This window comes from Tenrec ecaudatus, chromosome 11 (assembly GCF_050624435.1).
Source record: "Tenrec ecaudatus isolate mTenEca1 chromosome 11, mTenEca1.hap1, whole genome shotgun sequence".
Lineage (NCBI taxonomy): Eukaryota > Metazoa > Chordata > Mammalia > Afrosoricida > Tenrecidae > Tenrec > Tenrec ecaudatus.
Window position 1 is genome coordinate 112,240,950 of NC_134540.1, and position 21,563 is coordinate 112,262,512.

At 43.4% G+C, this 21,563-nt stretch overlaps 2 pseudogenes; both read left to right on the top strand.

Annotated features, from left to right (window-relative positions):
- Positions 1-14,993: 14,993 nt before the first annotated feature.
- Positions 14,994-15,344, top strand: LOC142460870 (anaphase-promoting complex subunit 15 pseudogene; annotated as a pseudogene).
- Positions 15,345-15,790: 446 nt separating this feature from the next.
- LOC142461043 (signal peptidase complex subunit 1-like) lies at positions 15,791-16,087 on the top strand (annotated as a pseudogene).
- Positions 16,088-21,563: the final 5,476 nt, after the last annotated feature.

Sequence of the window (21,563 nt, forward strand, 5' to 3'; positions counted from 1 at the left end):
GGGATGTGCAGTGTTTAAAGGCTCTGGACTCTTCTTTATTTTCATTTAAAAAAGTAAATGTATTCATTTATTTATTATTACTTTTCCTATTTGTGGAATATAATACAAAGTAAAACATATCATTCATAGTGCCACAGTCCGTTGTATCAGAAGTGTAATAGTATCCTGGAAAACTTCTGAACGCGTGTGTGGTTCTTTCTTCTTTTCTTTTTCTGTGCCCCCTCCCTTCCCTTCTTTATTCCCTCCCCCTCTCCTTTTCCACTCTCCTTCCCTCCAGATCACCAGCCTCATCTCCTCATAGTCTTCAAAGTATTTTGTGTGAAAGCCATTTTTCCCCTTTTCCTCCTTTATATTAATGGTGTCATCAACTATTTATCTTTATGAGATTGAATAACTTTGCTGAGCATAATGTCCTTCAATTTCATCCATGTCATGAGGTGTGTGACTGTTTCATCATTGTATTTTGGAGATGAATAACACTCCATTGGGATGAATAATATTCTGTTGTGTTAGTCTGGGGTGACTAGAGAAACAAATTTATACACACTCATGTGTGTAAGAGAGAACTTTATATCAAAGAGCAATTATGTATTAAGAAAACATCCTAGCCCAGTCCAGATCAAGTCCTTAAGTCCGATATTAGCCCTTATGTCTGATAGCAATCTAAATTCCTCTTCAGACTCATAAAACACATGCAAGGACACGGAATGCAGAAAGATCACATGTCAGTGGGTAGAAAGACTTGAGGATCCAGTGGAGGCAGAAGTATCTCAGCACTGGCAGAGGTCTCCACGTGGCTCCTCCAGCTCCCGGGCTCTAGCTGCATCAGTGTAGCTCCCTCGGGCTTGTTGTCAGTGATGCCTCACACGGAGGTGTCCCACCTCCATTGAGCTGTTTACCTTCTTAGAGCCTCCAAATGAGGTCATCAAGCTGCGACCTGATTGACAGGCTAGACGCCACCCCTTCACAAATTAACACCAGATTATGTAACTACCAAAAATCATATTATTATGCTATTATTATAATTATTATATTCCACTGTATTATTATTTATTCCATAACATGCCATTCTGTATTTGGAGTTTATTTATCCATTCTTCCACAGGTGTTTTTGTTTTGTTTTCACTGTTTCTCTCTTTCTATTACAGAAATTGCTGCACTAAAAATGAGAGAGCGTATATCTATGTGTTTTGATCATTGTTTCATTGGAGAAACAAAATAAAGAGATTGTAGGATCATATAGTATTTATATTCTTATTTGTTTAAAGAAGCAACATACTGTTTTCCATCGTAGTTGTACAATTCTTCAATACCACCAACAATGTATAAGTTCCAATCTCTCTGTATCTTCTGCAGTATTTTTTTATTGAATTTTGTTCAGTGTCGGTGTGAATAGTATTTCATCATTGCTTTAATTTATATTTCTCTTAAAGCATTTCTGTTTATGATTGTTTGCTATCTGGATGGCATCTTTAGTAAATTTTACAGTCATGTCTTTTGCCCATTTTTTATTATTTGGTTTTTTCTTATTAAAGTATTGTCATTTTTATAGATTTTGAAATTAACCTTTTATCTGATATATCAGTTCCATATATTCTCCCAACATATGGGTTTTCATTTTACTATTTTGATGAAGTCTTTTGATGTGCATAAATGTCATATTTTCAGAAGGTCCCATATTGGATGCTGAAGACCATATTGGATTTCAGTCCAAAATTGTCTCACAAGTTTTGTTTTTTCTGGATATATTAAAACTAAGGTTTTTACCTGCTAGTACACAATCAGCTTGTGCTCCCTAGGTGCCAAGGCACCTTTTTTCTGAAGACTAATTCTTCATATTGATCTGACTCTTCAGGGCCACTCTCATTAACTTAATAGCTTGTCTTGTCATTCACCAAGATAAGAGTCTGCTCCCATCTCTATAGCCAGGCTCTTCGCTGTGAGGCCTTCAGTTTGGGGTCATCCTTTCCCAATTTCATAAAAATTCCCTGATGAACCCTTTACCCCCTCTTCTCAGACATTACACTGTCTGTCATTGTGAGTCTCCAATTTTGATCAGCCAAGTTATGGCATTTACCTTCCAAGTTATTAAAATCTATGAATATTTCAGTTCCCATCTGAAATGAGTCACCTTCCCTTCCCAGGAAGTCAGTTTATATGCTCATGCCTGCATCTCCAGATCACAGTTTCTTAGAAAAACACAATAGTCATTATGATTGTATTTCAATTTACTCCACCCCATTTCAACCAAAACTACCCCCACTCCAAATACAAATAATTTGTAGGGCTTTTTTTTCTATAGTAGGGAGATAGTTATGTTACCCTTCACTGGGAAAATTTTTGTTCATCCTTTAACATCCCAAGCAGATATTACCTGTTCTAGAAATCTATCACAACTCTTTGAGACAAAGTGGATTCTTTCATTTTATGGCTTCCCAGCACCACGATGGCATTTAATATATTGTAGTATAACTGTCTGCCAGCATGTGTGCTTTCCCCACTGGGCCATGAACTCTACAAGAATACAGACTGGCTCTTACTCATCTTTATGTTCCTCATTTCAATTCAGCAAATTTTCAACAGCTAGCATTGTCAATTTTAAAGTTGGTCCTCAATAAATATTCCATGAAAGGGAGAAAAATACATTTAAACTGCTTTTTTATGCTTTCAAAACAGTTATAAGGGAAGCTTCCTTTCTTCATTCCTAGTTTCAAAGGAAACAGGATTTGTGTTTCCAAAATCAGGGAACCATAGGTTTGTTTTCCCAATTTGTTTTGTATGCTTGTAGATTTAAGTTGGATTGATGAGTAGCTTGAATTATATGGCATGACCTAAATGACCTTGGAGGTAATCAAGTCTAGGCTGGATGGTACCCGTGGCACTGCGTTTCACCTTCTGCACCCACACAAACAGCACTGATCGATCATGGCATCCCGGGCACATATTACCTCTCCCATTAAACCCAGACTCAGTACAAAATTCTCAACTCAGCACTTAACAGGCTGATTATTAGAGATGGTGGCCAAGTTCATTCTAGCTTGTCACTACTATCCTGATTAAATCCATTCCTATCAAGCAAAATGATGTTTAAATAGGCTGAATGGCTTTGCCTAAACAAACTGAAACCGTTAATGCGGAGTAAATGCTAATTCACAGCCATCCTGTTATACTGAGTTATACTGCTTATAGCATTTCCGAGGCTTTTCAAAGTAAGGTTTCTGTTTTAAAAAGTTTTATCGGCATTTTATCCACATATCATACAACTCAATGGTTCAGTCATATCAAGATGAGTTGTACAATCTTTACCGCTATCAATTTTAGAACATTTTCTTCTTCCTTGTATTCATTGCTCTTCATGTACTTCTTTTTTCAATTTTGGAAAAAATATACAGAACAAAACATTCTCAAATTATATAATTTCTACAAGTATAATATTGACTATATTCTCCGTGTATAACCATTATTGGTATCTCTGTCCAAATTGTTCCACCACCATAAAAATGAACTCAGTGGCACCTAAGAAAAAACTGTTCTTCCTTCACCCGTGGGAGCATAGGTCGTTTGGGGATTTTTACTTATTTCTGCTTAGTTTGCTTTCTTGATCTAATATTCACATATCATATGCTTCCATAGTCAAATTACTTTTAAAAAGAGTTGTATATACATATCACAATCATTTATAACGCGCCCTCCCACTCCAGCATTCATTGATTGTTCCCAGTTCCCCTCCCCCTCCAACTACCCTCTCCCCGCACTCCACCCCCCCCCCCCCCCCGCTTCCTGTAAACCATTGCATCAGGTATTGTCTCTATGCATCCACTACTTTTGTGCTTCATAAACTGGGAAAACTAACAGAAATAAAACATGGAAACAAAATGAAACAGAAAGAAGAAAACAATAATAATATAAAGATAAAAATAAAGAGTAAGAAAGAATAAACCACCACCAATATTTAAAAAGCCAGAGAAGAAATTTCAGTCATGGAACAGTTGAGAAATATTTGAGCCTAGAGAAAATTCAGATTGGGTCAAGAGAAAGGGCAACTCACCAAGTATCATATTATACCATGGTTGATGCAACACAATCAAGTTTACAATATGCCTGTGGCTAGAGGAGATCTGCCCAGAGGCTTAATCTGCCTGGATACTTTACAGATGGCTTTCTGGTTCCCACAGTCCTCGACAGCCAAGGTCATCATCTTTATTGAAGGCCACATCTTTATCCTACAGAGCAATAGTTGATGGTTTGGAATTACAAATCTTTCAGCAGATTTAGCAACTGAGAATTTAGCTACAGCAATTTTTAAAATCATTTTATTGGGGGCTTGTACACCTCTTATCACAATCCATACACACATCCATTGTCTCAAGCACATTTGTACCTATGTTGCCATCATCGTTTTCAAAGCATTTTCTTTCTACTTGAGCCCTTAGTGTCAGTCCCTCATTTTTTTCTCCTTCTTCCCCTTCCCTCCCTCATGAATGCTTGATAATTTACAAATTATTATTATTTTTCATGTCTTGCACTGTTCGATATCTGCTCCCACCCCTTGTCTGTTGTCCATCCCCTTGGGAGGAGGTTATAGGTACGTCATTGTTATCAGTTCTCCCTTTCTCCCCCAACCTTCCTCCCCTTATCCTCCTGGTGTGGCCACTCTCAATATTGGTCCCAAAGAGTTCATATGTCCTATTTTTTCTGGGTTTCCAGCTCTTATCTGTACCCATGTACATCCTCTGGTCTAGCAAGATTTGTAAGGTAGAATTAGGGTCATGGTATCCGGTGGGGGTTGGCGACGAATCATTAAAGAACCAGAGGAAAACTCTATTTGATTGGTGCTACACTGCACCCTGACTAGCCAGTCTTCTCCTCACGACCCTTCTGCAACTGGGTGTACAATTGCTTACAGACTGGTTTGGGTCCTCCACTCCATACCCCCCCCCCATCATTCACATTATGATTTTTTGATCTGGGTCTTTAATGCCTGATACCTGATCCCATCAACATCTCATGATCATCTGGGCTGGTGTGTTTCTTCCATGTGGGCTTTGTTGTTTCTCAGCTAGATGGCCACTTGTTTATCTTCAAGCCTTTTAAGACCCCAGACGCTATGTCTTTTGAGAGCTGAGCACCATCAGCTTTCTTCACCACATTTGCTTATGCACCTGCTTTGTCTTCAGTGATCATGTTGGGAAGGTGAGCATCTCAGAGTGCTGGATTATTAGAACAAAGTGTTCTTGTGTTGAGAGAGTACTTGAATAGAGGCCCAATGTCCATCTTCTTCCTTAATACTAAACCTATAAATATATGTTTATAGATCTATTTCCCCATCATCATATATAATTTATGTATGGACATGCCTGTATCTAGAGCTCTATAAATGCCCTTTGCCTATTAGTTCTTTCCTCTATTTCCTTTTACTTTCCTCTTGTTCCACTATCATGCTCAGCCTTCATTTGTGTTTCAGTAATTCCTCTCAGTTACATTACCCTTGATCAAGTCCTAGCAGACCTTCTTCACCACCCCCACCACCCCCACCCCCGCCCTTGCCGTCGATTTCCAGTCACTTGCTGTTCCCTTGTCCCTGGGTTAGTTAACACCCGCTAACTACAGCTCTTCATATAAAGCTAAAAGAAAAAAATGATACCAGCAAGTCAATTCTGACTCATTGTGACCTGCTAGGAATCAAATTGCCCCCAGGTTTTCAAGGTTGTAAATCTTTACAGCTGCAGGCTCCCATAGCTTTCTCCCATATCAGAAATCTGGAGACATTTATTCAAAGTCTGAATACAGACGGACGGCCAGCTGCCTTCTACAACCTAACAGCAAGAAAGGGCGGCGGAGAAGGTACAAAAGTTTCGTTATAAAATCATTTAATTAGGTGTTTGCGCATCGTGGCCGCTGGCGGCCCGGAATGCAGTGAGTGCGGTTGCCCGTGTTACAATACTGCACCTGTAATCGCTGCTATAAAATATACATCTGTCGTGGTAAAAAAAAAAAACCTCGCTGCGTGCTGCACGCCCCTCTGCCGCACAGGTATAAAAAGTCATAAATATTTATACCTTGTTCCACTCCTCACTCCCACAGGAAGGGGATCCCTGGGGCTGGTGGAACCCGCCCAGAGGACACACAGGGGTTACGAGGGTCCGCGCGGCCTGCAGCCAGTTAAGACAGGACCCTACCCACCTCTGGATCCCAGCACTGGAGACATAGACAGAAAACAAGAAATAGCTTTGGTCCACAATTTGCAGAGAAACAATACACGAAGAGCCCTGAAGAAGTGTGTAGAGTGTGTCTGGGCAGCTGCAGGTGTGGTAAGGCTGCAGCCAGGCAGCTGGCTGGGGGCACGCACTTCCAGGACATGGGCGCGGGCTCCAGCGAGGCAGCCCTCTGTTACAAAGAATACTAAACGTAGAGTACAAGGTAATACAAGGAGGAAGCTTACATATATGGATGTCATCTTTATCTTGCTATAAAAAGTTACGTAAAACTAGTTCCTTTGCATATAAATGAGGATATTTGGTCACCTGAAGTATTGCTAGGCACAGCTGTCTGCGAATATAATACAAAAAAGAGCACCCCGCACCGCCTGGTTTGGGGATGTTGGGAGGGGGCGCCCTGCTGACGGGAGTGGAGGTGGGGGCCAATCACGTGACTTGATTGATGGGGCAGGCGGGGCGCTGCCCAACCCCCAAGTACATGATGAAGGTGGAGCCCGGCCGTGGGTTAAAGCCCCAGGAACCAGTGTGGGGAAGCCCGGCCCCGTGTGGGGAGGGGTGGGACTGGGGGTGGCTGGGCTCCAGAGACATCGCTGTGAAAACTGAGGGGTGTGCCGAGCTGTGGGACGCCCCCCACCTCAAGGTTAGACAGAGGGCTAGATTTAATTTTTTAAAAAACAGGTGAACTAATTTCTCTTTAAAAAAATAAAATCTCTGGTGGTAAGGTCACTTCAGCTGCGTTAAAGTGGCAATTCTCTGGAATGATGTAAGTGGTCACCCGGTGGAGGTCCTAGATGGTGGACTTGGAGAAGGAGACCCGCAGGTGGTGGTTCTCGTCCCGGTCATGGTTATGGAGCTCGAGCAGCGCCTGGATGGCCTCCTCCACAGAGCCCATTTGGATCAGCGCCATCTTGCGGTCCTTCTGGAAGAACTTGAAGCCCTTGACCAGGCCATCATTGCTGGAGAAGAGGATCTTTTTTTTTTAAGTATAAATGCCAATTATTTTATTTATAAATCATTTTATGGGGGCTCTAACAGCTCTTGTTTTTTTTTAACATTAAAAAAATATTTTAAAAGTACTTTTAAAAAAAACCATTTTATTAGGGGCTCATACAACTCTCACCACAATCCATACATATACATACATCAATTGTATAAAGCACATCTGCACATTCCCTGTCCCAATCATTCTCAAAGCATTTGCTCTCCACTCAAGCCCCCTACATCAGGTCCTCTTTTTTTTCCCCTCTCTCCCCGCTCACCCCTCCCCCATGTGCCCTTGGTAATTTATACATTGTTATTTTGTCATATCTTGCCCTCTTCGGAGTCTCCCTTCCCCCCCTTCTCTGCCGTCCATCTCCCAGGGAGGAGGTCACATGTGGATTCTTGTAATCAGTTTCCCCTTTCCAACCCACTCACCATCCACTCTTCAAGCATCGCACCTCACACTCTTGGTCCTGAAGGTATCATCCACCCTGGATTCCCTGTGCCTCCAGCCCCCATATGTACCAGTGTACAATCTCTGCCCTATCCAGTCGTGCAAGGTAGAATTCGGATCATGGTAGTTGGCGGGAGGAAGCATCCAGGATCTGGGGGAAAGCTGTGTTCTTCATCGGTACTACCTTGCACCCTGACTGACCCATCTCCTCTCCTAAACCCCTCTATGAGGGGATCTCCAGTGGCCGACACTTGGGCCTTGGGTCTCCACTCTGCACTTCCCCCTTCATTCAGCATGGCAGCCACGGAGGTGAAGTAATTCACCATGGTGTTGGCCGCCTCCTCCGTGTTCATCTCGATGAAGGCCTGGTTCTTCCCCTTCAGCATCAGCGGGTTGGTCACCTTCCCGAAGGGCAGTCCCAGGGAGATGACCTCCCCCTCGGTGACATCGCCTGGCAGCTTGCGGACAGGCACAACTCGAGAAGGGGCATGTTTTGCTTCAAACTGCTGACCTTTAAGTTAACAGCGAAGTGCTTAATCACTGCACCAGTAGAACCACATTCCAAACTCCTTGTCTTGGGGTCCATTCTGACTAACAGAAACCCTATGCAGGGTTTTGATAGAAAAATAGGCCGAAACACGGGTATCCAGTAACAGGCTTTATTATGAAGTAGTCTGCCAGGCTACTCCAAAATGGTGAGTGGAGCTGACACAAAGGAGGCACAGACAGATATACTCGTAGGGGTAGAGACTGGTAGCCAGGCGTGGCAGAATACCATGTAGCTTCCTGATTGGCAAGTTTGGATGAGGTGGGGTGATGTGGCTTTTGGTACACAAGGTGTGAGTGGAGAGAGTAAGCAGGAAGCATAGAAGTGAGCTACTTGAATCGATAGACACCACCTCGCATTCAGCCAGATCTCTTATTCCTGCCTTTTGGTAACGGGCCAAAGGTCTCCTCTTTTGCAAATACTTCCTGCTCGATGGGACTGGCAAAAGAACCATAGGTATTCTATCTTGGCAGATTCAGATGAGTGCTTTGGGGGTTAGAATCCACCAAGATACAGCTCCCTATAGAAACATGTGATTGGTAACGGCACACGTGAATTCCGGAAAAAAAAAAACACAATAAAAAAAGTGAAAACAGCCGAAGAGACAGGGCTCACAGTACAGAGTTATATATATTAAGCTGAGAAGTCCCAGGAGTGGCAGGAGCTAAGGCACAAGATTTCCAAGAGCCCAGAGATGTCTTCCCATGTGGGTCCTACATCTCCTAACTCCTTTAGTCAGTGTTGGATTCGGTCCTTTAGTTCTGTTACCTTTTGTGTAACTATGCCGGTTGATTAAAAAAGTAACAACATTCCAGAAAAGGGGGTAAAGGGAGATGCCGGACAGAGCAAGATATGACAAAATAATAATTTATAAATTATCAAGGATTCATGAGGGAGGGGGGAGTGGGGAGGGAGGGGGAAAAAGAGGACTTGATGCAAAGGGCTTAAGTGGAGAGCAAATGCTTTGAAAGTGATTAGGACAAAGAATGTACAGATGTGCTTTATACAACTGATGTATGTATGGATTGTGATAAGAGTTGTATGAGTCCCTAATAAAATGTTAAAAAAGAAAATAAAGAAAAATATATGTTCCCCCTTTTTCGGCAGCGAGTGAGCAAACTCAGGGCTTGCCTGCTTCGGGATGCCACCCTGCCAGGAAATCACTTTGGGCTTGAACATTAGAACAGTGTCACCTATTTTTTCCACATCAACACGAAGGTGTCCTGATAGTGTGAAGTAACACATGAGTAGCCTTCCCAAATCCTCCCATTCCAGTTCCCAGAACTGTCACTATGGTAGTTCCAATGAGGTTAGGAACTATCGCTGCTCTTTTTGTGTCTATCGGAATTTTGGGGAGGTAATTCAGATTTGGATTTTTGAATGGCATTTTCCAGGTCTGGTTCATTTAGGAACGTCATGTCTAGCGTGAAGAAGATTGGGATGCATAGTTCTATCCAGTTCAACCGTAGACACGTGTAGATAAACATGTCACATCGGAAAAATATCCCCGGTGAGGTGCACAGAGCCTCAGTATTTTGTCAAAGGAGGATCTATCTGACTACAAGAATTGATAGAGACATTGCTTATAGGTTGTAATCCTTTAGGGACTAGGAGGCAGACAGTGCCTTGACTGGAAAAGATAAGTACTTCAGTGGCCACTGGTCTGATGGGGAGCCATTGATTATCTTGGTTATGTGGGGTGTTACCCATGAAGATGGAATGGAAGGTGCTAGATATTTTCTTTGTCAGAGGGGAAGCCATAACCAACACCGTGGTGAGCATTGCGTGGTTAAGAACGTGGTGGGTGGTGTTCAAGTGAGATGAAATTGACACCTGGGTGTCAGCTTGTTGTGTTCTGTGTCTGAGTGCGACTAACAGTAAAGCTCGTGTTAGTGATTAGCAATGCCTTTTAGGAGGTTGTGCTATTGGGGAGCCAGCCTTGGAGATGAGCGTTGAGCTGCCATCTACAAACCAGGTGTAGTCTGGGTCGTGTAGAGGTGAGGCAGAGATGTGAGGTAGCAGATTGGAAAAGAGATCAAGGGTTTCAGTGCCGGAGTGTTGGAGGAGAGATGAAGAAATGGGAATTAGAGTAGCTAGATTTAGCGGTGAGCAGGGCAGGAATGTAAAGCGTAGTTTTCAATAAAGGTGAGATGAAATAGCTGAGGAGAGATGGTATAAGGGTTGCTATAGCATGGTGGGTGACTAGGTTGCATACACGATGAGGGACCAAATGTAGGTGTCTTGGCCAAAAGTAATTTTAGTGCTTTCTTGGGCCAGGAGAGCAATTGCTTCCAGGGCCCATAGGCATGGGGACCATCCCCTGACAGTTGGATCTAGCTGTTTATATAGATAGGCTACAGGAGCTAAGGAAGTTCCTATTTCCTGGCCTAGGACTTCCACAGCCATACCATGAGTTTCACATGTAGGGTAAAGGGGAGGGTTGGATTGGGGAGAGAACGAGACAGGGCTAAGAGTAAGGCATACTGAAGTGTTTGGTACACATCTTCAATAGATGTTGCTGGCTCTAGAGGTAAAGTGTGATCCCCCTTCGCAGCTTCATAGAGAGGCTTAGCCAACACGCTAAAATTGGGAATCCACCCTCTGAGATAGCCCACGAGGCCTAGAAAGGAGAATAGCTCAGCTTTTGTGGAGGGAGTTGTAAATTAATCAAGAAGCTGTTTTCTGTCTCTGGAATGTTTTGTGAGTCAGACTCCCAGGTAGCTGAGAGAGGGAAGAGAGAGTTGGACTTAGGTGGGGATACTCAGTACCCTGTATCTGCTAGGAAGTTTAGAAGAATGTTGCTCTGTTGTCGTGAGTCAGGAAAGGAGGGGGCTACATAGCAGAAGGGCATCCACATACTGGGGGAGAAAACGGGGCTCGGGGAAGTTTAGGGATGAGAGCTCAATCACTAGAGCTTGACCAAAGAAATGGGGGCTGTCTCTGAACTTCTGGGGCAAGATTCTCCAGGTTATTTGTTGAGAATGTATAGCATCAGGATTCATCTAGGTGAAGGCAAATGGGTCTTAGGACCTGCCATCGAAAGGGATAGTGCAGTGGTTCTCTACCTGTGGGCCGCAACCCCTTTGGGGGTTGAACAACCGTTTCACAGGGGGCCATCAGAAAGCATAACTGTTACAAAATTACAGTTAAGAAGTAGCCACAAAAATAATTTTATGGTTGGGAGTCACCACAACATGAGGAACTGTATTAAACGGTGGCAGCATTCGGAAGGTTGAGAACCACTGGGATAGTATGTTAGTCTGGGTTGACTAGAGAAACAAATTCACTAACACTCATATGTGTATATGAGCTTTATATAAAAGAGTAATTGAATATTAAGAAAATATCCCAGCCAAGTCCTGATCAAGTTCACAACTCTGATATTAGTTCATATGTCTGATAGTAATCTATAAATTCCTCTTTAGACTCATGCAACACATGCAATGATGCTGAATGCAGGAAGTCCGTGGGAGAAAGTCTTGTGGGTCCAGTGGTGGTAGAAGCATCTCAGTGCTGGCGTGGGTATCCGCGTGGCTCCTCCAGCTCCAGGCTCTGGCTGCATCAGGCTAGCTCCGTGTGACTGTCAACAGGAATGTCTCGCAGGGAGAGGGAGTGTGTCTTGTGTCTCACTTCCAGTGAGCTATTTATCTTCTTAGTGCCTCCAAATGAGGTTATCAAGCTGTGACCTGATTGACAGGATAGACTCCACCTCTTCACAAATTGACAGATTATAATTGCCACAGAGAGTAAAGAAGGCATCCTTTAATTCTAAAACCCTATAATGAATAGTATTGGGTGTGATAGTAGGGAATGTTGGGATTGGGAACAATGGAATGGATAGGCAAGACAGTGGAAATGATTGCTCTAAGATCTTGAACAAGTTTGTAGCAGCTTTTGGGTTTAAAAACTGGCAGAATGGGTCTGTTTTAGGGAGAGTGTGTAGCCCTTAACAGGCCTGCCCTGAGGAGGTAATACAGTTCCTCATGTGGTGGTGACCCCCCAACCATAACATTATTTTGGTTGTTACTTCATAACTGTAATTTTGCTACTGTTGTCAATCAGGTGATCCCTGTGAAAGGGTCATTCACCCCCTAAGGGGTCGTGACCCACAGGTTGAGAACCGCTGCACTAACCAATGAGCTACAGGGTAAACAAGTGTTGAGTAAAGGTGAAGCTATTATCCTGCAAGGATAGTGGGAAATGGGAGCTGGAGTGGGGCAAGCTATTGAGAGGTTAGGTAAGTTATTTTAAATTGTTAAATACTAAAATGATGACTGTGACACTGTGCTCTGTAACAGTAACAGGCAGGTCACCCCCTGCCCGGTCAGGAATGGGTACACTGTAACAGTGGCAGGCAGGTCACCCCCTGGTCAGAAATGGAAAATTTTCAATTGCAGCCTGAAACAGGTGTAGCCCAGCCCAGGATGGTTACGCTCCAAGAAGCAGCCTAGCCTACCTACAGTATCGTTTGGCAGACCACTGGGGACAAACTGACCTTAGATATAGAACTTACTTTGTTAGACTTAAAAACTGTTTTGTTTCACTTTCCTGAGAATGCTTTGCCAGTTTCACACAAGAATTTGCCTTCCCCCTCCCCTTGCTTGGCAAGACGCCCCACAAGGAAGTATAATAACTTCCCTTTGAAGCTGTTCGGGGCTCTCGCCTTACAGACTGAGCCTGCCTCAGTTGCTGGTGAGGGCCCAGATTCGAATCTGTCTGAATAAAGCTTTACTGTTTCCATCTCTGTTTCAGTGAGTGGTCTGGGTGAGGGTCTCGCTCGCTAACAATGACCTGAATGTAAATCCCATCTAATTTACAATAAAATTAGAAAAAAAGAGACTTCAAGCTAAATTAAGATGTCTTAATTTGTAAAAAAAAAAAAACATTTTAAAATTTGTGAAAATTTGAAATTTCACATTTTAAAACTATTAAAAACCAGCAGCTCTGAGTGCATAAACAAATGAAAAATAATAAAACTAATACAATTCAGAACATGTAAGTAAAAAGCATTTAAAATATGGAGACATGCTTATTTTAAAAATCAATCAATATTAGTGCTTCCTTTTCATTTATTACTGAAGGGAATGTAAAGCAGTACAGCAATTATGGAAAAGTCTGAACAGAGAGTTCAAAAAGATGAACACAGAATTATCATTTGACCAGAAATCTTAAGTATATGCCCCGAAAAAGTGAAGACAAGGCTGCAAACAGAAAGGTTTACACCAGTTTTCATTACAGAACCCTTCCCAATAGCCAAAAGGTGAAAACAGAAACAACCACTACAACTTGCCCCCTACAAAACCCCAAACAAACAACCTACTCCCATTGAATCAATTCTGACTTAAAGGTGTGGGAAACAGAAGGATTTCTCCCAAGTTGTCTCCCCCCAATCTATGCCAAATGTAGCTGCTTGCTACATGTCTCAGATGAGTACACACTTGGAGGTCAATAGAAGTAGGTCAGGGGTGATTGTTCCTAAGGGTTATCAGCCATCCAGAGCAAGCAGTCACCACTGTTTATCCCACAACAAGTCGGACCCACTCCCTTCTGATAAGGATAGTAGTTGACTGTTTCCTTGTAGGAGACCCCAGAGAGATCAATCCTCTTATGCCTATCATACATCCCCTTCCTATGATGTGTATGCCTATTGTACTGCCCCTTCCTGTGACGTGTGGTTACCTGTAATCAGCCCCCCACCCGTCATTATAAGCCTTGGTGAGCAATAAACGTCTCTCTGGCCCCTGCTCTCGCTCTCCGGTTCTCCCCACGAGGACCACCAAGCGGGACTGGGTTAGTATGCTACTATGAAATGTGTCTGACTCCATTACTCCGATCTCTACCTTTCATGCTCTCTCCGACTTCACTATAATCTTTACTTATATCGCCGTACATGTGCGCCTCCCGGACCCGTGATGATTTGTTGGGGCCCTCCTTTCCCCCCTGCACAAAGGGACCCTGCAGAACAGAGTGGAACAGGCGCTGTGGCCTTCTGAGGCTGTAACCTTCACAGAAGCAGAAAGCCTCACTCATCTTCGTCCCATAGCACGGCTGACCTACTGACCTTTCAGTTCACAGCCCAGCTCAGAACGCCAGGGCTCCTTGAAGAAACAAAGGCAATGCTACTCAGCCACCAAGAGAAACGAAGTTCTCATAGATGTTATCTATACTCTAGGCAAAACCTTACGACATAGGCAGTGGCGTTAGGACAAATATTTTATGATCTCTCATGTGAAATGAACAAATGTATAGAAGCTACATAATATTAGTAATTACAAGGATAAGAGGGAAGGGAAAGGGAGACTTTTTGCTTGGAAGTCACTGAGTTTATGTGGTCAAGGGATTACTTGGAATAGCACAGCGATAATGTTTGTACCACTTGAACAATGTAAACAGCTTCATTGAATTGTACATGTAGCAGTTGAGGTGGTGTATGTTTTATGTACATTTTCACATACAAAAGATTAGTGCCTAAACAGATGCTTGCTTTCTGATTTCTGACATCTGCCTTATAATACAGATTATATATGTATAGATATACATATATATAAATCATTTTACTGGAGGCTCTTATAGCTCTTATAACAATCCATACATACTTCCATTGTGAAGATTTTCTTTCGAACCCAAAGGCAGCCTAGGACACATGCCATTGGTTTGACCCGGGATTTGGGTGGGTTCTTCCTCCTGGGCAGATAGAAGGGGCTCCGTGTTGCCCACGGACACGATGAGGTAGCTGAGGCTGCAAGCGGTTGGTGACGTGACTTGACCAAGGTTAAATAGTCATCTAGGACCCATGTCTATGTCACTTCCCTCACTCTTCCCCCGTGTGACGGAGACGCTCTGATTACATCTGGATGGGCCCCGTGTGGAGGAGACCCAACTGTAACCACAGGAGCACCAGCATCAGGCCTGGCTCCAGAGCATTGCAGAAAAGGACAACAACCTGTACCTACTGGCAAGGCAGCCTCAGAGCACTATGATGATGAGGAGGCAGAAGATGATGAAGATAGTGAGGGAGACTCAGAGGATGATGAGGATATGCAGGACATGGATGAATGATTACAATGAGTCCCCTGACGATGGCGAGGTCAATGAGGTAGACATGGAAGGCAACGAGCAGGATCAAGACCAGTGGATGATCTAGGCACACAGAGCAGGAGTGCCCTGGTGACATCCTGGCCTTCCCAACCTGCCCTGCACCCCCGCGGAACTAGCTGGGGGGTCCCAGTACCTGAAAGCTGAACCTTGGACTCTTCCACAGCTGCTGTCAATGCCTGTCTCCTTGGCCTCTCCCAGGTCATCTGCCTGACCTTGAATCCCCCAGGGCTTGAGCCCACCCCATCCTCCTGGCCAGTACGTCTCCCCTTAGCTGCCAGGTCTAGTCTAGTTATAATTCTCTTTAATAAAGACACAGGACTGATTAAAAAAATATTTTCTTTCGGGGGTCGCGGCCATCACCCTCCCCGGCGCGGCAGGCCACCGCACTTGACCCAAGCCCCGCGGACTTCTGCCCAGACCGCCTTAGAGTCGCTGCTGCTGTCGCCCCGTTGGCCGCCGTTCATGCTCCTCCGCCCGTCTGCGCAGGCAGTCATGTTGGAGCATCGGGGCTCGCTGCCCACCCAGATGGATTACAGGGGCCAGAGCTAGCGGAACAGATGTTTCAGGGGATCATCCTCTTCTGCAATCGTTGGATTTGTCTAAGGGTACGTGGCTGAACAGGTCGGACGGGCTGTCTATATAGTTATGGCCGGATTTGCTTTTTCATGTTTGCTGACTCTGCCTCCGTGACCCATCTATCGCCTCAAGTGGTTACCTGTTCAAGATTCAGGAACAGAATACAAGAAACCGGGGGACAGGAAAATCAAGAGGCATGCTAAAAATAAGTAAGGTCTTTGTGGTTGCACTTCACTGTGGTACCTGCATCTGCCGCTGTGGATGAATGAGCTAAATTGCTTTTCTACCCAGACCATGAGTTTAAGAAGCACCAGTGTTCTTAAGACACAGCTCCTTGCAGACTAGGCTTTAACATTCTCACTCCTAGGTCCCTGGGTTTTGACTTATAAATATTTTTTGGCCATCGCTTTATAACCTTGCTCTAAAACGGAGAACAGAAAACTCAAATGTGTGGTTTCTTTCAGGTCTACATAAATAGAATAAAAACTACATACTGCACAGTACAGTTTAACCATCAAAGTCAGTGAGTGATCCTCCGGTGTTTTCCATTAAAACTCATAGCCCCCCCCCCCAAAAAAAATTTTTTTTCTACTTGAGCCCTTTTGTATCAGCTCATTTTCACGTCCTCCCCCACTCTCCCCTTTCATGAACCCTTGATAACTTTTTTCATGTCTTACACTGACCGCTGTCTCCCTTCACTCATTTTCTGTTGTCCGTCCCCCTGGGAAGGGATTATATGTAGATCATTATGATCCATTCCCCCTTTCTCCCCACACTTTCCCCTCCCCCTCCTGGTATTGTTACTCTCATTATCGGCCTGGGGGTGGGGGCAGGTTATCTGTCCTGGATTCCCTGGATTTCGAGCTCTTATCTGTACCAGTGTACATGCTCTGGTCTAGCTGGATTTGTAAGGTAGAATTGGGATCATGAAAGTGTGGGGAAGGAAGCATTAAACAACTAGAGGAATATGTTTCCTCGGTGCTATATTGAACCCTGACTGGCTCATCTCTTCCTTGTGAGGTCTACAGGTGGACTTTGGGTCTTCACTGCGCACTGCCCCTCATTCACATGGATATGCTTTTTTTGTTCTGGGTCTTTGATGTTTAATACCTGATCCCATCAACACCTCCTGATCTCCCTGGCTGGTTGCTTCTTCCATGTGGGCTTCCATTAAACCCTTCTTCCTCAGGAGGGGTAATCTTTCCTGAATTCCATGTGTTGAGAGCTCTTATCTGTATTAAAGGGTGTTCTCCAGTCTAGCCAGATTTGTGAGGTAGAACTGGGTCATGGTAGTGGGGAGAGGAAGTATTCAGGAACTAGAGGAATGATGTGTGATTCATCGGTGCTATACTACAACTTGATGGAAGCATCCCTTCCTTATAACCATTCTGTAAAGGGAAATCCTATTGTCTACAGATGGGCTTTGGGTCTCCACTCCAATCTCACTCTTCGCTTTTATATAGTTGTTTGTTTTGGATCTTCTGATACCTGATCTTGTGGACACCTCATGATCACACAGGCTGGTGTGCTTCTTCCATGTGGACTTACTTGCGTCCCTGCTAGATGGCCATTTGTTCGACCTCAAGCCTTTAAGACCCCAGATGCTATATTTTTTGACAGCTGGGCCCCATCCCCTCTCTTCATCACATTTGCTAATGCACCCATTTGGTCTTCAGCAATTGTGTCAGGAAGGTGAGTATCAAAGACTGCCAAGTTATCAGAACAAACTGTTCTGGTGTTAAGGGAGGCCTTGAGTAGAGGCCCAAAGTACATCTGCTATATTAATACTTAACATATAAATATATGTACATTGGCCTCTATCCCTTTCATATAATTAGTATGTTTACATGTATACATGCTGAGAGCTCTCTCTCTATAAATTTATTTCCTTTCACCTTGCTCCTGTCCCATTATCATGCTAACCCTCAATTTGTCTCTCAGTATTTCCTCTCTGATACATTGGTCTTGATCAAACCCCAACTGTCACCCCCACACCATCCATTTTAGATTTCTTGTTGTTCCCTTATCTCTGACTTTGTTGGTTCCCCACGCATCCTCCCCCCCTCTCCCATGTCCACCCTGGAACTGCCTGTCCCATTGTTTTCTCCTCAGGATTGTTCATCCTGTCTATTATATACAGACATAGCGTGAAAGAAAAGGAAAAGGTGAAACAAAACAATAAAACAAAATAGAACAAGAAGAAAAGCAAACAAAAACCAATCAATATTTCCAGGTCTGTCTGTTGACCCTTAGGTGTGTTTTCTGATCAAGTCTGAAGACGTGCCAAATCCTGTCTCCAAGTCAGAAATCTATTGGATTCCTTGAGGACTTGGTTACTTTCTTCTCCTTGCTCCCCAGTTGCACTCCCTTCATGTTTCACCCCACTGTGCATGGGGTAGACCAGGCACACTGTCTATGCAATGTCTCCAGTACTATCCCCCATAGCTCTATGGGTCAGTGAGGGAATGCCCTGTGTTGTGGTGGGTCTGGCCCTATGGTCCTCTCTAGCCAGCATCCCTTCTTGTGATACATCTTCATTTTGATCAAAATATCTTCCCTTATTTAAATTTGCTTTCACTGGCTCTTCTACCTGCACACTCAAGAGTCTCTTGAGTGATGGAAGTTGTCAAAATTTCCATGATGAGCTACTTCTCCTGCAACTCCATTTCCATTCTATTTGAATTTCAAGCCCAGCATCATCCCTGTGCATTTCATTGCTATACTCTTTGTTGGAAAATTCCAATATTCTAGTTTTTATAAATTAATAGCTTACCACTGGCACATAATGTAGTAGTACAATATACTCTCCTGGTGTGAACTGAATAAAGGCGTCCCACCCCCCCACAGCCTTTCTCATTGCCATCAAGTCAATGCTGACTCATAGAAACCTACAGGACAAAGTAGAACTGCCCTGTGGATTTCTGAGACCATAACTCTTTATAGGATTAGAAAGCCTCAGCTTATTCCTGCAGATCAGCTGGTGGTTTCAAAACTGCTGACCTAGTGGTTAGAAGCCCAATAAATAACAGCTATAGCATCAGGGCTCCTGAATAGATTCATAAAAAACAAAACAATACAATACACCAAACTCACTGCCATTGAGTTATTGACAGATTTTGAAAGAACTTATGTGATTGGTCACTAATCATGATGCACATCTCCAAATAGTGATTCATGGAAGGAAGAGCAAGCAGCAGCGTGTATTCATTCAATTAAAAGTTGCCTGGCTTGGGCCTTCACTGAAGTACTCCCTCAATCCAAGAATACTTTGTTCTATTAAACTGGCATTGCAAGATGCTCACCTTCCCAGCACAATCGCTGAAGACAAAGCAGGTACATAAGCAAATGTGAAGAAAGCTGATGGATCCCGGCTATCAAAAGATATAGCATCTAGGGGCTTAAAGACTTGAAGGTAAACAAGCAGTCATCTAGCTCAGAAGCAACAAAGCTCACAAGGAAGAGCACACCAGCCTGTGTGATCATGAGGTGGCCAAGGGATGTTAAAGAACAAAAAATCATTGTGAATGAGTGGGAGTGTGGAGTGGGGTCTAAAAGCCCATCTGTAGGCAACTGGACATCCCCTTACAGAAGGGTCGTGGGGAGGGGATGAGCCAGTCACGGTGCAGTGTAGCAATGAAGAAACATGCAACTTTTCTCTAGTTCTTAAATGCTTCCTCTCACTCCACTATAATGATCCCAATTCTACCTTACAAATCCGGCTAGACCAGAGGGTGTACTTTGGTACAGACAGGAACTGAAAACACAGGGAATCCAGGACAGATGATCCCTTTAGGACCAGTGCTGAGAGTGGCCATACCGCGAGGGTGGGGTGGAAAGGGGGAAGTGATTACAAGGATGTACATATAACCTCCTCCCTGGGGGATGGACAATAGAAAAGTAGGTGAAGGAAGACGATGGACAGTGAAAGATATGACAAAATAATAGTTTATAAATTTTCAAGGGTTTATGAGGGCAGGGGTAGTGCGGAGAGAGGGGGGAAAATGAGGAGCTGATGCCAAGGGCTTAAGTGGAGAGCACTGTTTTGAGAATGTGAAAATGTGCTTTACACAATGTATGTATGTATGGGTTGTGATAAGAGTTGTATAAGCCCCCAATAAAATGATTTTTTTTAAAAGTTTTCAGTATTTTTTTAGACACGCATTACTGGAGTAAAAAGAAAATCAAAACAAAAACCACCACCAAGTAGAGTAACATCATATATTGCCTGCCACCTATAGGACAATCATTACAGAAGACTGCACATTTGTCTCCGTAGGAGCCACTGGTGAGTCAAAACCATGGATCTTTCTTTCAACTCCCAACTATGTGCTTAACAACTGCCACCACCAGGGCTCCTGTTCCCTTATGAGGTGCTTTTATTCTAGGGCTAGACCGTGCTCTCCCATCTTTCTTCCCTGGGATCTTCCTGTTTAATCCATTTTCCTATTGCACCCTTATCATTCATAACCTTTTCATATTCCCCAGAAAAATTCCAGACAGTCTAATATATATAATTACATTTTTGTAATAGACAATTATAATATCCTACTTGTATTCAAAGGTCTGAAAACTCTTGCAACTGTCAAGCAACACAACCCAGGGGCCTGCCTAAATCTGATCAAGAGATCTAAGAACACTGATGGGAAATACTGGCAGCAGTTAGTCCCATGCATCTTTGATAGCTGTATTACACTTGGGTAATTCTCAAAAGATTAGGTCCTTTTCAACACAGTTGAGCATATTCTCATTCACTGGTCTCATAACCTTTTCTACCATGACCTCTGAAAACTATAAATTTCAAGCACATTGCTGTACATTCTTAATCTCCTTCCGAACTGGCTTTTGTCCTTCAACCTATGAAACAGGCTCATGGTTCAACTCAAACACCCAAGATGTCAAATCTACACTGACTCAGAGATAGGGTAGAACTGTGCTGTATAGTTTCCGAGGTTTTACATTTTCGCATAAGCCGATTGCCACATCTTCTCCCATAGAGCAGCTGGTGGGTTGAAACCTCTGAGTTTTAAGTAGCAGGTGAATGCTTACTTATACTGTACCACCAGTATAGGTATATAGTCTTTGCACAAGTGTCTGTCATTTTTAATATAAACCACTATCATCTCTTCACTATTTGAACTATAAGACTAAATGTTGCCTTCCCTTCATTGCTTCAGAGTTTCCTACATTCAGTCTCCACCTAGCATCCCAACACCGTATGCCACCTCTAGCTGGCTTCTATGAAGCTGCACATGTCCAATGAATTGCCAAATCCACAGCTCTTTCCTTCTTGGCTTCTAATTTCTTTATCATACTTAAACCTTTCTCCTTCCTTGACTGTTGTGATATCATCAGTTTATTTTCCTTCTAACAACTACTTTTCATCCCCTTTGAAAGTACTGCTTCCAGAAGCCTCCAAAAATACCAGTGTTCACCAGGATTACAGCTTCAGCTTTCACTCTTTGCATGCTTCATTTCCTCATTTAGGAGTCTTATTCAGATTTATGGTTAGCAGATCTATACCGATTATCCCGTATATCTTCTATGCTTCAGACAGTGCATACTTTGCTACAGAATATTTCCATTTTGATATTTCTTGAAGCTCAGTCAAAATGCATTCAATTCCTCTTCCCTCAAACATGCTCCCACCTCCATATACCTTTTCTGCATGTAAAACATGACCATCAAGTTT